The sequence below is a fragment of the Mirounga angustirostris genome, unplaced genomic scaffold (genome assembly GCF_029215605.1).
Source record: "Mirounga angustirostris isolate CCGP_5_RB_7025 unplaced genomic scaffold, mMirAng1.0.hap1 SCAF_6, whole genome shotgun sequence".
NCBI lineage: Eukaryota > Metazoa > Chordata > Mammalia > Carnivora > Phocidae > Mirounga > Mirounga angustirostris.
The window spans coordinates 131,967,789-131,990,774 of NW_026991714.1; the positions used below are offsets into that span (position 1 = coordinate 131,967,789).

General features: G+C 38.5%; 1 long non-coding RNA gene across 4 annotated transcripts in view; it reads right to left on the reverse strand.

Moving 5' to 3' along the window:
* Positions 1-1,517: 1,517 nt before the first annotated feature.
* LOC123846840 (uncharacterized) overlaps positions 1,518-22,986 on the reverse strand; it is a 233,032-nt gene continuing 211,563 nt past the window's right edge. For 3 of the 4 annotated variants that reach the window (XR_010412565.1, XR_010412566.1, XR_008506395.2), the window contains exons 3-4: positions 8,408-8,485; positions 1,518-1,808 (exon numbers count right to left, since the gene is read on the reverse strand). This is a non-coding gene — a long non-coding RNA (uncharacterized LOC123846840). Of the gene's footprint in view, positions 1,809-8,407; positions 8,486-11,457; positions 11,586-22,986 lie in introns of all 4 variants that reach the window. The other variant, XR_010412564.1, reaches the window with a different exon arrangement.

The window sequence follows — 22,986 nt, forward strand, 5'->3', positions numbered from 1 at the left end:
CAAGGCAGGTAAGGGTTTTGTTTGTTATTGACTCAAGGCAACCTTTGTCCCAATTTCCTTGGCCAAACAGAGCCACTGGCTTTGCTCTGCAGACTGTCATTCTCTCTGCCCAAGTGGTTTTGGCCTATACAACTTTTTAGGCATTCTGGGCACGATTTCTGGTCACATGAGGTTCGGAGCTTCCATCAGCAATGGGCAGAGCTCTGATGTAATTCCACTGCCTGGGCAGAACAGGCTCTGAAGCTAGCAAATCTCTTTGTGTGAGAACCCATATCATACAGACCTATATACCACCAGGTTCCCTAGTCAGACTGTGCCACTGATTCTATAGATAAACAAAACTGCTGGCCAGGACCACTACTTAGGTGCTATGGGTAGGAATTGGGTCTTCCAAGATCCAAGTGCCTGTTGTTGGAAGTTCCTCTCCCCTTCTCTGTCACAGTTAGGTTTCTAGTGGTCAAGCTCCATGGAGTCCCCTGTAATCCTATGGGGTAAGACCAGAGTGGGGACTCCCAGGAAGTGACCCATCATGCTGGGGTTCTGGATGTGTACTCTGTCTCTCTTTTTCCACTGTGGGGAATGGTACATTCAGAGGACACCTCTTGGCATGGTACTTTGCTAGCCTGGGGGAATGAGCGATGTGGTCTCTCTTGGTCTGTGTGGTTCTAGGATTCCTTCAGTGGTGTCTTGCCCATGAATAGTAGTTATTTGTTCTTCTTGTGAGGTGGATCAGAGTCAGGAACTACAGATGTTGCCATTTTGTGACATCACTTCTAGCTGGTAGGACATTTGTAAAAATGAATAAAATAGGAATAGTTTTTTAATGGAAACTATATATATATTTTTAAAGTTTGATGTGTTCAAGGAGCATTCACAGAGAGATATCTCCTGAAAGGTGGAACAAGCAGGTAGGAGAGGTCAGGACTAGAAATATTGCAGATTTGGGCAGAGTTTAGTAAGGGACTGTGGATTTTCAGGTTCAAAAGAAGTATAAGAATGGATTCACTGGAGGGTCAATTTTTTAGCTCAAGAGAGAGGTCAGAACCAAAGATATAAAGTCATTATTATAGAGGCTATATCATGGAGTTATGTATGGAATGACTCAGAAAAAGAAAAGGCAGGGGAGGAAAGACTCCAGGAGAGCACTGCCACTATTTGAGAACACAAGGAAGAAACTAGAGAGAAGAATGCAGTGTACTCTTAAAGAAAGTGAGATAATAAAGTGAAAACATTCACTTTCTAGTGAAAGAAGAGAATTTCAAGAAAAAACACATTGTTGTCAACAGTATCCACTAGCATATTAATGTATAGGTAAGTAAGAACCCTAGATTATTCCATTAAATTGAGCAGCTTAAAGGCCATTTGTATCCTCAGAAGGCCATTCCTAATAGATAGATGCAACAAGCCCATGATCTGAGATTTTCTAGGAAACATTATAAAAAAAATTAAAAAGTTTAGTGCTTCTTTATTGAATGTGGTCATGAAGGAAAAATTGTTGACCAAAATGAAAAAAGAAAGTTATGTTTCTTTAGGCTTTGAGAGAGCAAGTGTTCACAGTTTAATGCTAGGGTAATAGAGGGAAAAGTGAAGGCATCGGGGAGGAGGAAGAGACATAAACAGATACCCAGAAAGTCAAAATCACTGACCTCAAGGACAGCAGTGATAGGATTATTTGGCAGGACTTTTATTTGCATCTGTACTAATCTTTATGTCCATCCTTCTTGTATACAGGAAGGAAAGATTGCAGATCCCATGGTTTTTAATGCAAACTCTCGATTTCCTTTGTTAAGAAGAGACTGTGTCATTGGCTGAAGAAAAAAAAAAAGGCTTAATGAAACAGGAAGGTCTAACATAACTTCATTATTTAAAATGTATTACAGTGCAATGATTTAGAACATGAACATCCCAATAAGTGAAGAAAATGAGATACACAACAAATAAGCAGTGTCAGTGTTGAAAGAATAACACTGAGCAAGATACTCTCCAAATCCAAACAATCTGCAAAACAGGGATAATACTGTTATATGCTGAGAATTAAATAGGAGTGTTTCCACTATTTCAGGTTGTATGCCAATAGCTTAAAATGCCTTTCTATTTCTATATTTTAGTTCCCTAATTTTAAGGATTCATAAAGATATAGGCACTATACCTTATATATATATATATTTTTTTTTTTTTTTTTTGCTTTTCTCTGCTCAGCATAGAGAATTGTACCTAATGAGCACTTTAAATATATATGAATTCACTAGAATTTTGAAAACATTTCTTTGGGTCTGTCTTGTGGTCTCTTACCAGTGTGGGGTTTGGAGTGGGGGACAGTAACACTAAGGGATTTTTACTAGAAGAGGTCAGTAACTAACAACATGTATTATAAACTGACATTTTTAGGGTAATGTCAAAAACATCAACTTCCTTTTGTTGTCTCTTATAGGTGTATCATAAGCTTATGGAGAAACTTCTGTAATATTTCAAAACTGAAAGGCATTCATTTTGACTTAATTTTCTACCTCTTTTCATAAAGTAGGTCTTTATTTGCCCCAAACAGAGGTTCCCCCTAGGGAAACCCCTAGGTTATTTTGTCTTCTTTGAGCTCTTTTGCTAATTTTATGGGTTCTACTCTTATCCATTCTTGGCACATACATTATATAATATATATATATATGATATCTGGGACATCTTAACCACTTTAATCTATCGTCTATGGAATCTACTCCATTCCCATATTTTTTTTTTCCTCTCCTATGGTATAGAAATGAATCTTAAGTTATATGGCAATTGGAAAATTTCCCTCAGGATCCATTGACACTTAAAACAATAAATTTCTAAAAATAAGTTAACTCATGTCCAAATGACTTACGCAGCAATTCTACTGATTCCTGGGATGATTTCACATCAAAACTAGGATGGGATAGGCTTTACATTTGGGAGAGAGATAACAGTTTTGTTATTTATATATTAAAGCATAGCCTATTGAGCATTTTGTTGATGGAAAAGATCTAAGAGAGCTTTTTGCCTAGTGTTTTCAAAATATTTTTACAGGATATTTTATCAAATAAAACATTCATGGAATCTCAACAAATAAACCAAAGCAACTACACTTTTATCTGTTATAAATGGGGGTTATAGCCCTTCTTTTCTTTTTCAGCTCTCTCGTGGATGTAAGGCAACATGGCATCTTGATAAGCATAGTGCAATAGGAACACGAGAACATATCTTGATTGTTGAGATTACAGACAGACCTAAGTAAGTAAATGATCCTCCCTGTTAAACTGCAATGATCTAAAGTTGTGTTATTATTTGGAACCTAATATATTTCTATCAATGCCACCGGTACTAGTGAGTTCTCTATAAGAAAATAATGTACAGGCATACTTCAGAGACATTGCAGGTTTGGTTCCAGACTACTACAATTAAGTGAATATTGCAATAAAGCAAGTCAAATGAAATTTTTGTTTGTTACATAGTGTATTTAAAGGTTACATTTGCACTACATTTTAGCATATGATTGCATACTTAAAAGACTATCTAAAAACCCGATGTATATACCTTAATTTAAAAATACCTATTACAGGGGCGCCTGGGTGGCTCAGTCGTTGGGCATCTGCCTTTGGCTCAGGTCATGGTTCCAGGGTCCTGGGATCGAGCCCCATATCAGGCTCCCTGCTCCACGGGAAGCCTGCTTCTCCCTCTCCCACTACTCCCCTGCTTGTATTCCCTCTCTCGCTGTCTCTGTCAAATAAATAAATAAAATCTTAAAAAAAAGAAAAAAATACCTATTGCTAAAAATGCTAACCATTAGAGATTTCAGTGAGTTGGAACTTTTTGCTGGTGGAGGGTCTTTCCTCAATGTGGATGGCTACTGTGGGAACTCTTCCTTTCATGAATGCAATGCTGTTTGGTAACATTTTACCAATAGATCTTTGAAATTTAGTCAATCCTCTCAAATGCTGATGCTGCTTTATCACTAAGTTTATGTATATTCTAAACCTTTGTTGTGATCTCAACAATCTGTATAGCATCTTCATCAGGAGTAGTTTCCATCTCAAGAAACCACTTTATTTTCTCATCCATAAGCAGTAGCTCCTCAGGGAGCCTGTGTGGCTCAGTTGAACATCTGATTCCATGATGTCAGAGTCCAGGGACCAAGCCCTGTGACAGGCTCCCTGCTCAGTGGGGAGTCTGCTTGTCTCCCTTTCCTCTTCCTCCTCCTCACTCTCTCTCCCAAATAAATCTTTAACAGATGAGGAGCTGCTTTTCTTTTTAATTTAAGTTTTATCATGAGATTGCAATATTAAGTCCCATCTTCAGGCTCCACTTCTAATTCCCTTGCTGTTTCCACCCCATCCGAAGTTATGTCCTCTACTGAAATCTTGAACCCCCATAAAATCATCCATGAGGTTTGGAATCAACTTCTTCCAAACTCCTGGTAATGTTGAGTTTTGACCTTTTCCCATGAATCATGAATGTTCTTAATGGCATCTAGAATGGTGAATCCATTCCAGAATGTTTTCAATTGATTTTGCCCAGATCCCTAAGCTTAATCATTTTTCCCTTTTGATTCAAAGTGAGAGATGTGTGACTCTTCCTTTGACTTGAACACTTAGAGGCCACTGCAGGATTGTTAACTGTCTAATTTCAATATTGTGTCTCAGGGAATAGGGAGGCCTGAGGAGATGGAGGATGGATGAACAGGTGGTTGGTGCTGGTGGAAAAATGGTGCTGATAGACTTGCTCAGAAAAGGGTTGCCACACATTTTCAATTTGTGGGGTGGGGGGGACAGATCTGTGAAGTGTAATAAAGTGAAGCACAGTAAAATGAGATATGCCTGTATGTTCTGTTGTTTTGTTTTGAATCAAAACTTGGTGTATCCTATTCCTAAACTCACTGAACTTTGACCAACTTTTGTGTTCAAAGCATTTATATATTCATTCTGATGTTATGGATTCAAAATATGTATTCTGGGGATTTATTATTGCAGTCAAGGGGCACAAGCTAGTGAGGAGTAGTGAGATACACAAATACTTTGATAATAATATATATTTGCAATTTAACTACAATATTTGGGGAGAAATTTTATGAGTAATTTTTTTAAAAAATGAACTTTAAAACACTAGCATAGTGATTATTTTAGATAGATTGATGCATGCACAGCATTTATAGTTTCAGTTGGTAAATTATTACCACCAAATCTCCACTTCATTGTCTTTGCTCATGCATGGGTATTTCTACTTGCATCTATATTAAATACATAATTAAATTTTCCACATACAAGCTGTATTAAATTTTATTGGTCAGATAAACCAGTGATATATGTTACCAGTAATCTGAATCAAGAAAATTATATCTGTAACTTTTGTTGTCCAAGTCTTCATACTATAAACCATTAAAATTTAAGAAACCTTTTAATAATATCTTTCTTTCCTTGTGTTTAGGAAATCTGTCATTAATCTATCTTTGCTTCAATAGTGTTCCTAAGCACATTTCTGATTAAGAAAAACTCAAGCACTTTTGGAGCCAAGTGTATTTCCATTCCCCATTACTCCATGATTAATATATAACAAGTAAGCCACTTTATTTGTTCAAGAACTAATTTTGGTGTGGACAGCTCCCCATGGTCTATGCACCTTTACTAGTAGAGATACCAAAGCAAAAGTAATTTAGCAATAATGAAGATTAACTGTAAGTAGTTGCCTCAAAACTGACTGAATATGGCTAAAGGAAGAAAAATGATTCATTTTTAACTTATTTATCTGGTAGTGACTTCCTGTTCTAAATAATCATGCATGGGCATATTGTTATGAATATTCAAAAGGTTTTTTAACAGCTTAATTTTTCTTCCTTTGTTTCTAGGAACAGAAGTCATAACACACACTGAAATAGAGTATCACACTTGCCAGCAGCAGATAAAGTAATGTATCATTTGATGCTTTCTCTATCTTCCATGGCACCAACAAAGGCAGACCCACCATCAAAGGAAAGCATCACTCCCATCTGGGTTTTAATGCAGAAATAACACATAGCTGACTTAGTCTGGGCTCCCTTGATTAAAGTTAAGAGTCATCATTATCAAAAGTATGTCCCAGATCTGTTTGAAATAGATAATATGTTAGCTCCAGATTTTCTCAGCATCATGTTTCTGCTCACTTCTTTCCTGAGTATATAGAAATTGGTAGTTGGCAAAGTCACCTGGCAGAAAGAGAAAGAATCAAATTTTTCTCATTTTATTTTTCCTTCACATCTAACAAAGTACTGCTTTTGTTGTTTACACTCCTTTTTCCTCTCAGACTCACCCTCTGTCTGCACTTCCTTGCTAGCTTTGTGCCCTGGATTACTTCCTCACTCTCTGGCTTCTAGCTGAGTTGGCCAATAGGAAGCACTGTTAGGAACTAGACAACAGGAGGGGATTTATTTCTTCTACTCTTTGTCTATAGTTTTGGTGGATACATTCAGTGTTTATATATCCTATGGGAGGATTTTCTTTCAGGGCTCAACATTTTTTAAAGGTTCTTGGACAGCTTCTTTCTTTCCTTCCAACAGGCCTAGAAATGGTAATAGTTTGCCTCTATTGCTAGTCTGTGTGTGTCATCATTTTTTTTAAGATTTATTTTTGTGAAAGAGCGAGCACACATGAAGGATGGAAGGGGCAGAGGGAGAAGCAGATTCCCCACTTAGCAGGGAGCCCAATGTGGGACTCCATCCCTGGGATCATGACCTGAGACGAAGGCAGACACTTAACCAACTGAGCCTCCCAGGCACCCTGCTTCACCTTTTTTTTTTTTTTTTAACTTTAGAACTCTGTAGAATGAGTCTATCAAGACAAGTCCCAGAAGGAAACAGCATACTCAAAGGGTTTATCTAAACAGTCTCAAGAAAACACAAAATTTCTTGATTTTTGTTTCAGGTCAACAATACATTTCTCAGGAAAGGATCATAGACACTATTCTATTTCTCTTCCCTTTTGCATTAGTAGAAAGCAAAAATATGATTTACAGGCAAGTGGTTTGCAACCATTTTTCTTCATGCCACAAGACGTATACCACATAATGTTCACGTGTTCAGTTCAGATCTATGCACAAGATAAGGTTGATACCTGTGAGGTAAGATTTTCCCTTTTCTGCTTAAGAAAGCCTATCATAAAGCAAGTGTTTGAGAATATAGTTGTAATAGTGAAACCTTGAAACTGTGCAGTGTTATTTTTAAAGAAAAGTATTTTCTAACTTTGTAGTAATCCATCATTTGCAACATGCCACAGATTCTCTTGTGGGTCCCCTATGCTGCAGCCTGGAAAAGCTTTTCCTGAGATACAGATGGACAGCTAATTCTCTTATCAGGAGGTGAGTGACAAAATGTCCTACATCTTCCCTTGACTATGGTAGGCTGGCCCTTTAGCTATACCTCAAAGAAATATGAATGGAGTAACACTGACACAAATGCAAATATGATAGATCTTTCAAAACTCTTTGAACTATGTTGGCATTATTTGCTACCTAGAATGACACTAAACTTCAAAAACCAAACATACTGTTAGGTATTTAAGAAAAAGAAAGTGAGGGAAGACATGTCTTCTTGGCCAGTCACCACCAGGGTCCTTACATTAGACACTGAAAGCTCTAACTTTTTTAATTGCATGATGTTCATTAAGCATCTACTAAAGCCAGCTTCAGGGTGAAATATGCATTATTAATGCCCACAGAGAAAGATGACTGAAAGCAAGTAATCAAAGCAGTATTCTCAACTCTCTAAACATAGTTTTTGATTCTCAGTTAAGAATCACATGAATTCATTATTATCTTCATTAATGCATAAACTCAAATGTTTTATAAATGTTATATTTCAGTCTTTTAGTGCTATTCCTTTCTTGAAATCCCCACACCCTGACATATTCACAAGTAGTACTGTGTTTACATATTTATATCCTTAAAAGGTTTATATATAGCTCCAGGTAACCCTACAGATTTGCACACAATTTTTTCATCCACAAATTTAAATTTCACCATATGTTAGCCATATTGTCACCCATTAGCAAAATCATTACATACTATATCCTCAACAACTGGAGACACAATAAAGACATTCAGAAATATTTTACAGAACTGACTCTGCAAGTTAGACTTCATTGTGAAAGAGAGTACCTTTATTAAAAAGCTTCACCACAGTATTCATAGTTTTAATGTTTCTTGCTTTCACTTTAGAGAAAAACTAAGTATTTCAAAGAAAAGTTGGAGTGAACATTTGTTTTGCTTATATATTCCCATCACTATAGTATATAGAACACCTCCAAGAAGTCCCAGCCTTGAAAATGCCATGAAACAATTACTTTAAATGAAAGACACTATTAATAACCTCATTTTCAGATAAGGCAGCTAATACATTTGAAAGGTTTTAGCATCTAGCTTGTGTACTTACTGAGCTAGTAAGTGACAGAGTCAGCACTTGCAAGACTAGGTTCAATTCCCAAGCTCCTTCTGAGGTACCAGAGGTGTCCTGTTAAAATTATACCAGCAAAGGAATGACAGAATTGAGAGCACTGGCAAATCCTAAAAATGATTTAATAGTCAGTGTCATCTTACCTTTAGAAGAAAAGGAGCTAAAGTATGACTTTTTATTAGCTTCAGATAACTGCTTTGCCAATGCCAATCAGTTAAATAATCATGAAAGAAAAATGCAGTTTAAATGCAGTTTATAATGTAGATTTCTTCACCCTGCTTCTGAGATTCTCATTCTAGGACTCTGGAATACAACCCAGGAAGTTTGATATTTAGAGATCACATTGGATGATACAAGGGTTCAAGGGCTATACTTCAAAGAATGTTGCCATAGAGAATATAAAGGTTAACTTAAAATTTCTTACTGGTCACCTAAAAAAACAAAACAAAACACAAAACACAAAACAGTATTCCCAATTTCAAATTGGAGAGACTCAATTGCTTGCCACTGATTCTTCTGATTAGAAATCTGATTTCTAAAATTATTTAATTAAAAAGTTATATTTAGGACAGACTGAGAGCTATTGAGAGATTTGAGGATTTAATAAACTGGTTCTTTTAGAACTAAGTAATCTTAGCTCTGTTGAAAGCTGATGGTATTACCAGTGAATATAGTGAACATGATAAGAGATCACCAGTGTCTGTCAGAGGTCTCCAGAATGCAGTGAAATAAAAATTAGATATGTCCTCAGATGAGAGATTAGTTTTGAGTATAAATGGATAAAAGGAACCACAGAGAGGTTAAAAAAGGTTCCTTGGATCTCCTTTATCCTCATGTGCTGCAGTTGCAAATTACAAGTAATTATCCTGACCGTAGAGGCATCTCCAAAGACAGAATAAGAGTAACATTTCAAATGTTCTCCCCCAATCTACACTCCCCTAGAGCCATCCCTCTGTTACCTCCCTAAGACAGAGGTCCTCCAGGCAGTCTAACCAGACTTGACAAGTAGCAGAAGTGGGAGTAGTTTATTTCCTGTACTTCACCTTTTACCCACTATCTCTTATAGTGCTAACGAGGCCCTTAACACAAACTTAGTTTACTCTCTTGGCTTTAAGTATAGGTCATGAAATCCAGGTTATCATAGGATGTGAGAAATAACACATGGAACTAAATGACTTATAGAAAGGAAAACTCCTTAATAGAGATAGTCTGTGTGTGTGTGGGAGGCAGCAGCTGGTGCATGAAACGGATTTTAGTATTACAAAATAAAACCCAAGTCATTTGGAGATCATCAATGAGTAGGTTTGGTCTGAGCAATGTTTATGAGCTTTACAGGGCATGAACAGCAAGATCAATAAAGCAAAACCAGAAGTTCCAGAAAGGGTAACACAATGAAGCTTAAAAATCTGTACAGTTACTAGGAAACCGTGTTTGGATTCAAATTGAGCTTAATATTTATTCAGATGCTGCTGGAAGAGGACATTGATAATTGAGTTTTCTCTTTTACTTAAATGTTACCAACCTTCATATGATCATGAGATCATTTAAAAATGTTTAATCTATGCAGTTTTAATATTGTTCTTTTTTGCATAAGGATCTTTTTTAATAAAGGCAAAATTAAAAAGGAACAAATGTATTTTAGACCTTGGAATGTAGGTACTTTGTATTCATTGCTACACAAAAACTGAGCAGCTCTATATTGTGTGATTGTTTTATCAAAACCACGTCAATGGCATTTAAGGTTATTCTTCATTAAAAGGATCAAGCGTGGGTTGTCTACTTCCCCTCAATAAAGAAATTAAAATATGGATAGGGATTTCAAATAAACTTGGCCTAAGAAAGTTAAAAGCCCCACAATTCCATCAGTTCCTACTTTCTGGCAGTGTTACTCAGACTCAGGTAGTTTTTTTTCTTTTTTTAAAGGTTTACACTAGTGGTTTTCATGATGCACAGTTTATTTGACTATCTATCTATAGGTAATATTTCTTTAAGTTACTATTCAAAAATAATATCCCAGATATGAAACCAGTAACCAATGGTTTAATGGGGCTAATAAGAGCAACTTTAACTTTTTACCCAAATCTGCTTGTTCTCAGAAGGCTGTCTGCCACCATGTTTCTCTCAGAAACACTCTTGCCTGGCACCATGATAACAAAATGTTGATTTAGTTGTTTTGCAGAGACTCAAGCCTTCATAAAAAAACTGGCCAGAACCAGTGAGGACCACCAACCTTCTCTTTGAGCATGCATGAGTGTCTGATGGGTAAACTTTTGACATAGAAGGGCCTAAACATCCACCCTTGGATCATGCTAAGGATGCCATTCTCTGGTCACGGACCACATGAAAATGTAAGCAGATCCTCACAGGTGCAGACAAAATGACTTCAACCTTCCCCTTACTTTCTAACTTTATCTGATTTTAAAGACACATAGCTCTTTTCCCCTATATTCAGATCCTTTTTCTTTTACCTTTAAGTATCCTTGACTCTCCCCTTTCTAGGAAGTGGATTTGAGGCTTGCCTTCCTGCCTCATTGTTTGGCTGCATCTCAAATAAACCCTTTCCTTGCTGCATCCTTGATGTTTTAGTGACTGCATTTGCAAAAGACAAACTTCAGTTTGGTTAAAAATTTGGTGAACAACTGCCCATGGTTCATTGGCCCCCAGCCAGTAATGGGTATCTGATGAGGAGTCCATGCAGCAGACTTCACTCTTTGTCCCAGGGACAGCCCCCAGGGCCCTACCCCACCACTGACCTTTAGCATTTTAATTTAACTCTTGTGGCAGGGAAATGGTTTTTGGTTTCAGTTTGGATGGACATCTCTCGGTGAGTACTTTGTGTGTGATGGCACATGAGCTTCTTTCTTACTCCTATTTGACTGGGCTGATTTCTTCCTTCCATCCAGCCTCTAGCTGGGGGGGAGGGGTTCTTAGCCTTTAAAAGAAAGGTTGGCTAGGAAGCCCTTTGGTTCAGTTGGTAAAGCTCTGGCTTTTAGGGATGAACTAGAAATTAGGGAGGAACTAATACTCACAGAGGAAATTTGGGCTTGGTTTGTTTGTTGCTATAGCTTTTGGTATCTTCAGATAAAATCAGCCATGTTCTGATTGGAGAAGGGGAAATGGCAATTCAGTCCCCAAATGCAGCTCTTTTGACTGTATTCTACAAAATTGAGCAATGTTTAGTTATAAACCTATAAAAAGAAAAAATATATCTTTTTTTGCAATAATGCTTGGCCACAATATTTGTTAGACCCTAGAGAAAAATAGTCAACACATCCATAAATTAGAATACCACATTACAATTAGATTTGTTTTGTAAAGGGGAAAAAATAGGATGCAATACCTTATGTTCCATCTTCTATGCTTTCAAAATATCAGAATAAGCCAGCTCAGAGAAAATGTAAAATTTTACTCCAATTATAAAGCATGTGCTACCCAATTCTAACCAGGGAAAATAGGATATTTTATTAGTTACAGAATTAAACTCCCTCACAGCACTAGTCCCAACAACTTCAGCCCCAGCAGGACCCTGAACCAGGACCTCTTACCTTGGGGGGCCAAGAAGTAGGAATGGTCTTCCCTTCTCATTGCCTACGTGGTACTCAATTTGGTCAGGGAGCCACTCATCGCCAAGGAGGCCAATCTCTGCTAAGGCAATTGGAGCTTAGATGCAGGAAAGATTTGGATCCATTCTCCATTCTCTACCTTGTATCTGTTTACTTGAATAAACACTATGACCATTTATAGAGATTGCCTCAAGAGGGTGAAAAATTTGTTCTCATCTATTTTGCCACCCATAACCCCACTTGGACAGATGTACAAAATTTATTAACCAAACACTACATGGTCCTAAAAAGGCTAGGGAAGAAGCTAATTGAAACCCCCAGTAACCTCCTAAATGCTGATGCTATGATGATTCTTCCTACCATGGATGCCAAGGTAAGCTCAAACACTATTGAGATTATATTTTAGTTGGATTTCTAAAAAGGGGGCCCTAAGCAAAAAGTTTAAAAGAAGTTAAAAAATTTAAAAGAAGTTAAGCAAAAACTGAGAACCCTTTGGAAATTCTTGAAAAAAACAAACAACCAAACATTGAGATAGATTGGATACTGGTTTGGATACTCCAGAAAAGTTGAAAATGGTCAATATGATGTTTATCAGGCAAAGTGCCATGTATATTCAAGAGAGACTCCAAAAGCTAGAGGATGCATTGGGGATATCTAGGTTACAGTTGGCTAAATTTGCTTTTATGATTTTGAACAGCACAAACCAAATGCAAGAAAGAAAAGGTCACTGGAAAATGAAACAGCTGGGGCACCTGGGTGGCTCAGTTGGTTGAGCGACTGCCTTCGGCTCAGGTCATGATCCTGGAGTCCCTGGATCGAGTCCTGCATCAGGCTCCCTGCTCGGCAGAGAGTCTGCTTCTCCCTCTGACCCTAACCCCTCTCATGTGCTCTCTCTCATTCTCTCTCTCAAATAAATAAATAAAATAAAATAAAAAATGAAACAGCTGGCTACTTTGTTAGCTGCTGCCCTAACTCAAGGGAATTCAAGACCAGGACAAGAACCACTACAAGGATGAGGTCAACCCAGGTAAGAAGTTTGGGATCTTGTCAATGTGTCTATTATAAAGAAGAGGCCCATTGAAAAAGAAAATGCCCAAGCTCATAGAGGTCTCTTGAGGAGACAGAGCCCTAAGCTGCACCCCCCCCCACCAGGTGCTAGAATTGGTTGATAGTGACCAGGAATGAAGGGGCCCAGTGGTTCCTGTATATCTTACAGAGCCTGCCGTCATTTCCCACAAGGAACCCCAGGTTACAAGGGCAAATAAGCTCAGATTTTTTGATTGATACTGGGGTCACCTATTCAGTACTAAATACCTGGCTCTCTTGGCTTTCAAATCAAACTATCACTGTAATGGGAATTTTCTGGGAAGTATTGACTAAAAGCTTCCTCCGACCACTAGATTGCCACATAGGTCAAATTCACCTTAAACACATTTTTCTTTATATGCCTGAATGCCCTATCCCTTCACTGGGTCATGACTTATAAACTAAATTGAATGCTGAAAGTCCTATTAGAGTTGCCTGAAGATGTCATCTAAAAGATAAGATGGGGGGCTCTGCTCCTTCCCTCAATTGTATTCTCTCTCAAATAAATAAAATCTTTTTTAAAAATTATTAAAATAAATAAATAAAGGTAGGTTGTTTGGATAGATGAGAAGCCAGGACAAGCAATTATCATACATGTTAAACTTCACGATGGAGTTAAGATTCCAAACCTCAGATACAAGCCCTTAAAGGAATAAGCTAAAAGGACTATTCAGCTCATTCTTTCTGCATTCTTGGAATATGACCTCACCGGCCTTTGTTAATCACCATACAATACATTCATTTTACCTGTACAAAAACTTGGGTTTGTGCAAGATTTAAAAACTGTTAACCAAATTGTAGATGATATCTGCCTGCTGGTACACAATCCATATACTATTAACAACTTTGGGGACATTCAAAGTTTCACTGTACAGTATTTAAAAGATGCATTCTTTTGTAGCCCTCTCAGACTCTGGAGAACTGTTTGCATTTGAATGGAAAGACCTCAAGACTAAGAGTAAGCAGCACTATTGCTGGATACCCTTCCCCAAGGTTTTAAAAACTCTCCCCCTGATCCAAAGTATTTTGGTGGAAATCTTAGCCAAGGACTTTCAGGGAGGAACCCTCTTTACCCATGTAGATGGTTTGGTTGCTAGCAAGACTAGAAAACCTCAGACTAAAATATGATTTTGACCCTAAACTTTTTGGCTGAGCAAGGCTATAAGGTCTAAAAAATCTGTTAGACTGGGGGCTAAGATGGCAGAGGAGTAGGGGATCCTATTCCAACCATCCCCTGAATTGAACTGGATATCTACCAGACCACTCTCAACACCCACGAAATCAGCCTGAGATGTAAGAAGATATATCTGGATCTCTATAAACAGAATATAGCCAGCTGTTGGCTTCAAGGTATGAAGCAGGGAGCCATGATTCCGTGGGCAGATATGGGAAGATAAACGGAAGGGGTTGGGAGCCTCCAGGATCCTGCCCTGCCAGAGTGTGAAAACCTCCCACTCTGTGGACTGGGCACAGACTTGCAGACCAGTAGCAGCACGGAAAGGACTTTAGGGCAGCCCCCCCTGCCCTGGACTGAAACCTGGAGCTACAGGGTCGTGTGTGCAAACTGGGGGCAGCTGGCAGTTTTAGAAGCACAAAGGGCAGAGAAGTGCATGGACCTAGAAGCAAGAGCTGGGAGTGCTGCTGCGGGGCCCACAACCCAAGATGCTACAGTTTTAGCAGCACAGAAACAGAGACATTGTGGCCTGGAGAGCTCACTGAAGAACAGACTGCAATCTCTCTGTTCTGAGGCAGAGGGTGGGAAATGTTCTCTTCTGATCTGACTCTCAAAAGAGACACACAGAAAGCCACCAAAGAAAGCCTCCAGAGGAAAAAAAAAGCCCCCCAAAACCGGTTTTCACTGAGCCCATCCCCTGCCACAGGGGGCAGGGCAACTCTGCCCAAACAGGGTTGCCTGAATAACAGTGCAGCAGGATCCTCCCCCAGAAGACAGGCTGGGAGAACAAGAGGCCAACAACCCTAAGGTCCCTATAAACAGGTGCATCTTGCTTGGGATATGGTCAATAATTTGGACTCTGTACATTCCCTCAACCACCTCTCAACAGAATGACTAGGAGGAGGAACCCCCAAAATAGGAAAGACTCAGAGACTGTGACTTCTGCCACAGATTTACAAATGGATACAGATATAAGCATGGTGTCAGAAATAGACTTCAGGGTAACAGTTATGAAGATGATGGCTAGAATGGAGAAATCGATTAATGGTGGCCTAGAGTCTCTAAGGACAGAAATGAAAGTTGAACTGGCAGGGGCGCCTGGGTGGCTCAGTTGTTGGGCGTCTGCCTTCAGCTCAGGTCATGATCCCACAGTCCTGGGATCGAGCCCCGCATCGGGCTCCCCGCTCTGCGGGAAGCCTGCTTCTCCCTCTCCCACTCCCCCTGCTTGTGTTCCCTCTCTCGCTGTCTTTCTCTCTGTCAAATAAAAAAAAAAAAAAAAAAAACCTTGAAAAAAAAAAAGAAAAAAAAGAAAGTTGAACTGGCAGAACTTAAAAATGCTATCAATGAGATCCAATCTAATCTAGATACTCAGCTAGGGTAAATGAGGCAGAAGAATGAATTAGTGATCTAGAAGACAAACTGATAGAAAAGAGGAAAACGAGGAGGCCTGGGAGAAACAGCTTAGAATCCATGAAAACAGAATTAGAGAAATAAGTGATGCCATAAAACGTCCCAATGTAAAAATTATTGGGATCCCTGAGGTGGTGGAGAGAGAGAGAGGACTAGAAGATATATTTGAGCAAATCATAGCTGAGAACTTCCCTAATGTGGGGAATGAAACAAAGATTCATGTCCTAGAGGCAGAGAGGACCCCTCCCTAGATCAAGGAGAATAGACCAATGCCCCAGCATGTAATAGTAAAACTCGCAAATCTTAGAACCAAGGAAAACATCTTAAGGGCAGTTAGGGGGAAGAGATTCCATATGTACAGAGGGAGAAACATCAGAATAATGTCAGACCCATCCACAGGGACCTGGCAAGCCAGAAAGGGCTGGCAAGACATATTCAGGTTACTAAATGAGAAGAACATGCAGCCAAGAATACTTTATCCAGCAAGGCTGTCATTTAGAATGGATGAAGAGATGCAGAGCTTCCACGACTGGCAGAAACTGAAAGAATATGTGACCACTAAGCTGGGCCTGCAAGAAATATTAAGGGGGGTTCTATAAAGGAGAAAGACCCCAAGAGTGATATACAACAGAAATTTAGAGACAATCTATAGAAACAAGGACTTCACAAGCAACATGATGACAATAAATTCATATCTTTTAATAATCACTCTCAACGTGAACAGCCTAAATGCTCCCATAAAATGGCAAAGGGTTGCAGATTGGATAAACAGACAGGACCCATCCATATGCTGTCTACAAGAGACTCATTTTGAACCTAAAGATACATCCAGACTGAAAGTGAAGGGATGGAGATCCATCTTGCATGCCAATAGACCTCAAAGAAAGCTGGGGTATCAATTGCCTTTCAGACAAATTAGATTTTAAGCTAAAGACTGTAGTTAGAGACACAGAAGGACACTATATCATTCTTAAAGGGGCTACCCAACAAGAAGACCCAACATGGGAACAGCCAACTACATAAGCCAACTGTTAACCAAAATAAAGAGTCATATTGATAATAATACATTAATTGTAGGAAACCACAACACTCCACCCTCAGCAATAGACAGATCCTCTAAGCATAAAATCAACAATGAAACAAGAGCTTTGAATGACACACTGGACCAGATGGACCTCATAGATATATACAGAACATTTCACCCTAAAACAACAGAATACTCATTCTTTTTGAGTGCACATGGAACTTTCTCCAGAACAGACCACATACTGGGTCACAAATCAGGTCTCAACCAATACCAAAAGACTGAGATTATTCCTTCCATATTCTCAGACCATAATGCTTTAAAGCTGGAAATCAATCACAAGAAAAATTTGGCAGAAATTCAAACACTTGGAAGCTAAAGACCACTCTGCTCAAGAATGTTTGGGTCAACCAGGAAATCAAAGAGCTTAAACATTTCATGGAAACCAATGAGAACAAAAACACATTGGTCCAAAACCTGTGGGGATACTGCAAAGGCAGTCCTAAGGGGGAAATACATAGCCATCGAAGCCTCCCCCAGAAAAAAAAAAAAAAAAAAAGAAAAGAAAAGAAAAAGAAAAAGAAAAGAAAAGAAAAAAGAAAAATCCCACATTCACCAACTAACTTTACACCTTAAAGAACTGGAGAAAAAGGAACAAATAATGCCTAAGCCATACATTAGAAGAGAAGTAAGATTAGAACAGAGATCAATGAATTAGAAACCAGAAATAGAGTAGAGCAGATCAACGAAACTAGAAGCTGGTTCTTTGAAAGAATTAACAAGATTGATAAACCATTGGCTAGATTTATCCAAAAAAAAGAGAGGACCCAAATTAATAAAATTATGAAAGGGGAGAGATCATGAATAACACCAAGGAAATATAAACAATTAGAAATTATTATCAACAACTATATGCCAATAAATTAAGCAACGTGGAAGAAATGGATGCCTTCCTGGAAACCTATAAACTACCAAGACTGAAACAGGAAGAAATTGACAACCTGAATAGGCCAATAACCAGTAACGAGATTGAAGTGGTGATCAACAACCTCCCAAAAAACAAGAGTCCAGGGCCAGATGAATTCCCTGGGCAATTCTACAAAACATTCAAAGAAGAAATAATACCTATTCCCCTGAAGCTGTTTCAAAAGATTCCAGACTCATTCTATGAGGCCAGCATTTCCTTGATCCCCAAACCAGGCAAAGACCCCATCAAAAAGGAAAATTTCAGACTGATATCCCTGATGAATATGGATTCCAATATTCTCAACAAAATCCTAGCTAATAGGATCCAACAGTAGATTAAAAGGATCATCCACCACGACCAAGTGGGATTTATCCCTGGGATGCAAGGGTGGTTCAACATTCACAAATCAATGTGATAGAACACATTAATAAGAGGAGAGAGAAGAAGCATATGGTCCTCTCAATTGATGCAGAAAAAGCATTTGACAAAATACAGCATCCTTTCCTGATTAAAACTCTTCAGACTATAGGGATAGAGGGAACATTCCTCAAGTTCATAAAATCCATCTATGAAAAACTCACAGTGAATATCATCCTCAATGGGAAAAAGCTGAGAGCTTTTCCCTTAAGATCAGGAGCATGACAATGATACTCACTCTCACCACTATTGTTCAGCATAGTTCTAGAAGTTCTAGCAACAGCAATCAGACAACAAAAGGAAATAAAATGTATTCAAATTGGCAAAGAAGAAGTCAAACTATCTCACTTCACATTTGACATGATACTTTATGTGGAAAATCCAAAAGACTCCACCCCCAAATTACTAGAACTCATACAGCAGTTCAATAATGTGGCAGGATACAAAATCAAAGCACAGAAATCAGTTGTTTTCTTATATACTAACAGTGTAACTCTAGAAAGAGAAATTAGATAATTGATTCCATTTATAATAGCACCAAAAACCATAAGATACCTTGGAATAAACCTAACCAAAGAGGTAAAGAATCTATACTCTAGGAACTACAGAACACTCATGAAAGAAATTGAAGACGACACAAAAAGATGGAAAAATATTCCATGCTCATGGATCGGAAGAATAAACATTGTTAAAATGTCTATGCTGCCCAGAGAAATCTATAACTTTAATGCCATCCCGATCAAAATTCCAATGGCATTTTTCAAAGTGCTGTAACAGACGATGCTAAAATTTGTATGGAATCGGAAAAGATCCCGAATTACCAAGGAAATGTTGAAAAAGAAAATCAAAGCTGGGGGCATCCTGTTGCTGGATTTCAAACTATATTACAAAGCCGTGATCACCAAGACAGCATGGTCCTGGCACAAAAACAGACATAAAGACCAATGGAACAGAATAGAGATCCCAGATATGGACGCTCAACTCTATGGTCAAATAATCTTTGACAAAGCAGGAAAAAATATGCAGTGGAAAAAAGACAGTCATTTCAATAAATGGTGCTGGGAAAAATTGGACAGCTATATACAGAAGAATGAAACTCAAAATGGATGAAGGACCTCAATGTGAGTCAGGAATCCATCAAAATCCTAGAGGAGAACATTGGCAGTAACCTCTTTGACAGCCACAGCAACTTCTTTCAAGACACAACCCCAAAGGCAAGGGAAACAAAGTGAAAATGAACTTTTGGAACTTAAGATAAAAGTCTTCTGCACAGCAAAGGAAACAGTCAACAAAACAAAGAGGCAGCCCACAGAATGGGAGAAGATTTTTACAAATGACACTACAAAGGGCTGATATCAAAGATCTATAAAGAACTTCTCAAACTCAACACCCTAAAAACAAATAAGTCAAAAAATGGGCAGAAGAAATGAACAGACACTTCTCTGAAGAAGACATGCAAATGGTTGACACATGAAAAAATGTTCATCATAATTAGCCATCAGGGAAATTCAAATCAAAACCCCACTGAGATACTACCTTACACGAGGTAGCATGGCAAAAATTGACAAGGCAAGAAACAACAAATGTTGGAGAGGTTGTGGAGAAAGGGTGGGAATGCAAGTTGGTACAGCCACTTTGGAAAACACTGTGAAGGTTTCTCAAAAAATTCAAAATAGAGCTACCCTATGACCCAGCAATTGCACTCCTGGGTATTTACCCCAAAGACACAGATGTAGTGAAAAGAAGGGCCATATGCACCCTACTCTTCGTAGAAGCAATGTCCACAATAGCCAAACTGTGAAAAGAGCTGAGATGCCCTTCAATAGACGAATGGATAAAGATGTGGCCCATATATACAATGGAATATTACTCAGCTATCAGAAAGAATGAATACCCAACTTTTGCATCAACATGGATGGGACTGGACATTATGCTAAGTGAAATAAGTCAAGCAGAGAAAGTCAATTATCATATGGTTTCATTTATTTGTGGAATAAAAAGGAATAGCATGGAGGATATTAGGAAAAGGAAGGGAAAAATGAACGGGGGAAATCAGAGGGGGAGATGAACCATGAGAGACTATGGACTCTGGAAAACAAAATGAGGGTTTTAGAGGGGAAGGGGATTGGGGATCGGTTAGCCAGTGATAGGTGTTAAGGAGGGCATGTATTGCATGGAGCACTGGGTGTTATACGCAAAGAATGAAACATGAAACACTACATCAAAAGCTAATGATGTACTGTATGGTGACTAACATAATACAATACAATACAATTAAAATTAAAATTAAATTAAATAAAAAATCTATGTGTTAAATAGCTGGGCTTTGAAATGTCAGAGACAAAGGAATCTGCTCCCTTACAGGAAGAAAGCATTCCCACTACTAAAAGACAATTGTATACATTCCACCATTTTTGGATGCCCAATTTTGAACTCATTGATAAACCCCTGTATGAAGTCCTTAAAGGAGGAGGAAATGGGCCTCTTAATTCCAGAGAATGCCATAGGCATTCCACGTTACTAAAGGGAAGCTACTCAATGTTTCCACTTGGGGTCTCCAGATATCAGAAAGTGTTTTTTTATTTCTTTGTCCATGAAAGACAGGTGATCAATCTGAGAGTGGTAACTTTGAATTGGAGTAACATAAGAGGACCTGTTGTGTATTTTTCAAAACAATTGGACCTAATAACTAAGGGATGGCCTGTATGTCTGAGAACAATAGTGGCCCCTTGTGATCTATTACAAGAAGAAGAAAAATTTACATGGGGACAGCCTACTCTAGTGCATACTCCATATTATGTACTGTCCCTACCAAAACAAAAGGTTGGCTACTGGCCCACCTTGTGAAGATGAGGCAAATATCAAGTCATCTTATTTGACAATTCCAATGTTACTTTGAAGGTAACACTGTGACTTTGCTCCCTACTCACTCTTAGGGACACATACATGACTATATATGGATAATTGAACAAGTTTATTCCAGCCATCCCAATGTGATGGATCTGCCTGTGGCAAAACCAGACCTTGAGATATTCATGGATGAGAGTTTTATGTATCAGGGATGATAAAGAGTTAGATATTCAGTTGTGATCCATCAACAGACACTGTAAGTAGAAGCCTTCCCTCAGGTATCTCAGCTCAGAAAACTGAAATAGTAGCTCTCATAAGATCCTTCTATTTAGGTTAAGGATGAGAGAGTGACTGTTTTTATTGATTCTAAATATACCTTTTCAGTGGTTTATGCACATGGATCGATCTAGAAAGAAAATGGGTTAACTATAGGAAATAGAAAAATTAAATATGCCAAAGAGATTTTAGAATTATTAAAGGCTATTTTGGAACCCAAGGTGGTAGCTATTGTCCACTACTGAGGAGACCAGAAATCAGATTGCTTGATTGCACCAGAGAACAGTCAGGTAGATCAAGCCTCCATGTTTGAACATCTTATGAAAGAGATAATGGATGCTTTGGTGAATATGACTAATTAAGTGCAAGATGCTAATCTTTAATGGATCCTGAAGTATATTGTGGGTCCTGATCTTCAGCGGGTGATTCAAATGATAGTCAAAAATCTGCTAAATTCATCTGGGCTGAAGACAATCATAAGTCTGGGCCCCCACTAGTTCTAAATGGTGTACATCCTTGAGGGAGCTATCTTGGAAAAGACTGACAAATAGAGTTGGCTAGTATTTGTAGATACCTTCAGAAGCTGGGGTGAAGTTTTCATGCATTCAGAGAAAACCTGAAAAGTTGTCAAAGACACTTTTTTTAAGATTTATTTATTTTAAAGAGAGAGAGAATGAGCAGGAGGAGGGACAGAAGTAGAGATGAATCCTCAATCATGGAGCCCAATACAGGGCTTGATCCCAGAACTCCAAGATCAGATCATGACCTGAGCTGAAATCCAAAGTTGGATCCTCAACTTCAAAAACACTTTTAAACAAAATTATTCCTAAATTGGATTGCCACTAACAATGGAGCATCATTTGTGGCAAAAGTCATACAAGCAGTATCCAATGCCTTGGGCTTTCAATGGAAATTACCTACTTCCTGAAAACCCCAATTGACAGGGAAAATAGAACCACACACTTGGAAAAAAAAAAAATTGGTACAAGTTTTCCAAGAAACCAACTTAACTTGGAAAAAAGCCCTCCTGGTTACCCAAAGCAGGGCAAGAGGGGCCCCTAGTAGCAGGTTTGGTTTAAATGTTTATGAAATGTCATATGTAAGACCCTTTCTATACTCTTTTCATGACATAGGAGTTCTGGATGGGGCTCAAGTTAGGAAACTGGATACTATCAGGTACATTTAATCTTTAGGAAATACTCTATATAAGTTTGCTTCCTGCAGGTTGATGTACCCCACAGATATGCCCTTGTACCACCTAAATCCTAGAGACTTGATGTTTTTGAAGATCTGGAAGAACAAGAACCTGGAGGACCAACTCCAACCTCACTGAAGAGGACCTCATGAGGTGCTATTGACTACCCATTCTTCAGTGAAACTGAAGGGTATTAAGCCATGGATTCACCACACTCAAGTTAGGCTGTCCACAAGATTCCACAGGTTGCCTATATACTCTAAGGGAAACTTCAGAAAGAACCCTGCTTACACCAGTGAGCCTCTGATGTACCTGAAAGAGCTATTTAGTAGAGCTGTTTGGAAAAGAGTCATCTATGATAAGTAGCAAATAACCTGTGAACTACTCATAGCTTATACATTATGAATGTTACTACTTTTTCTCATTCCATTTTCCTATTGTTTACAATATCTCACTCTTGGGAAGATTTAGGATTTTTCAAACATTGGCCAAGGCTGGGAATCCTCCTCACTGTTGGGCGTGTTACCCTAAGCCCCACTCAGAGTATGACAACAACCCTATAGTGATGCCCATAACCAACTTCTTTCTGGTCTATA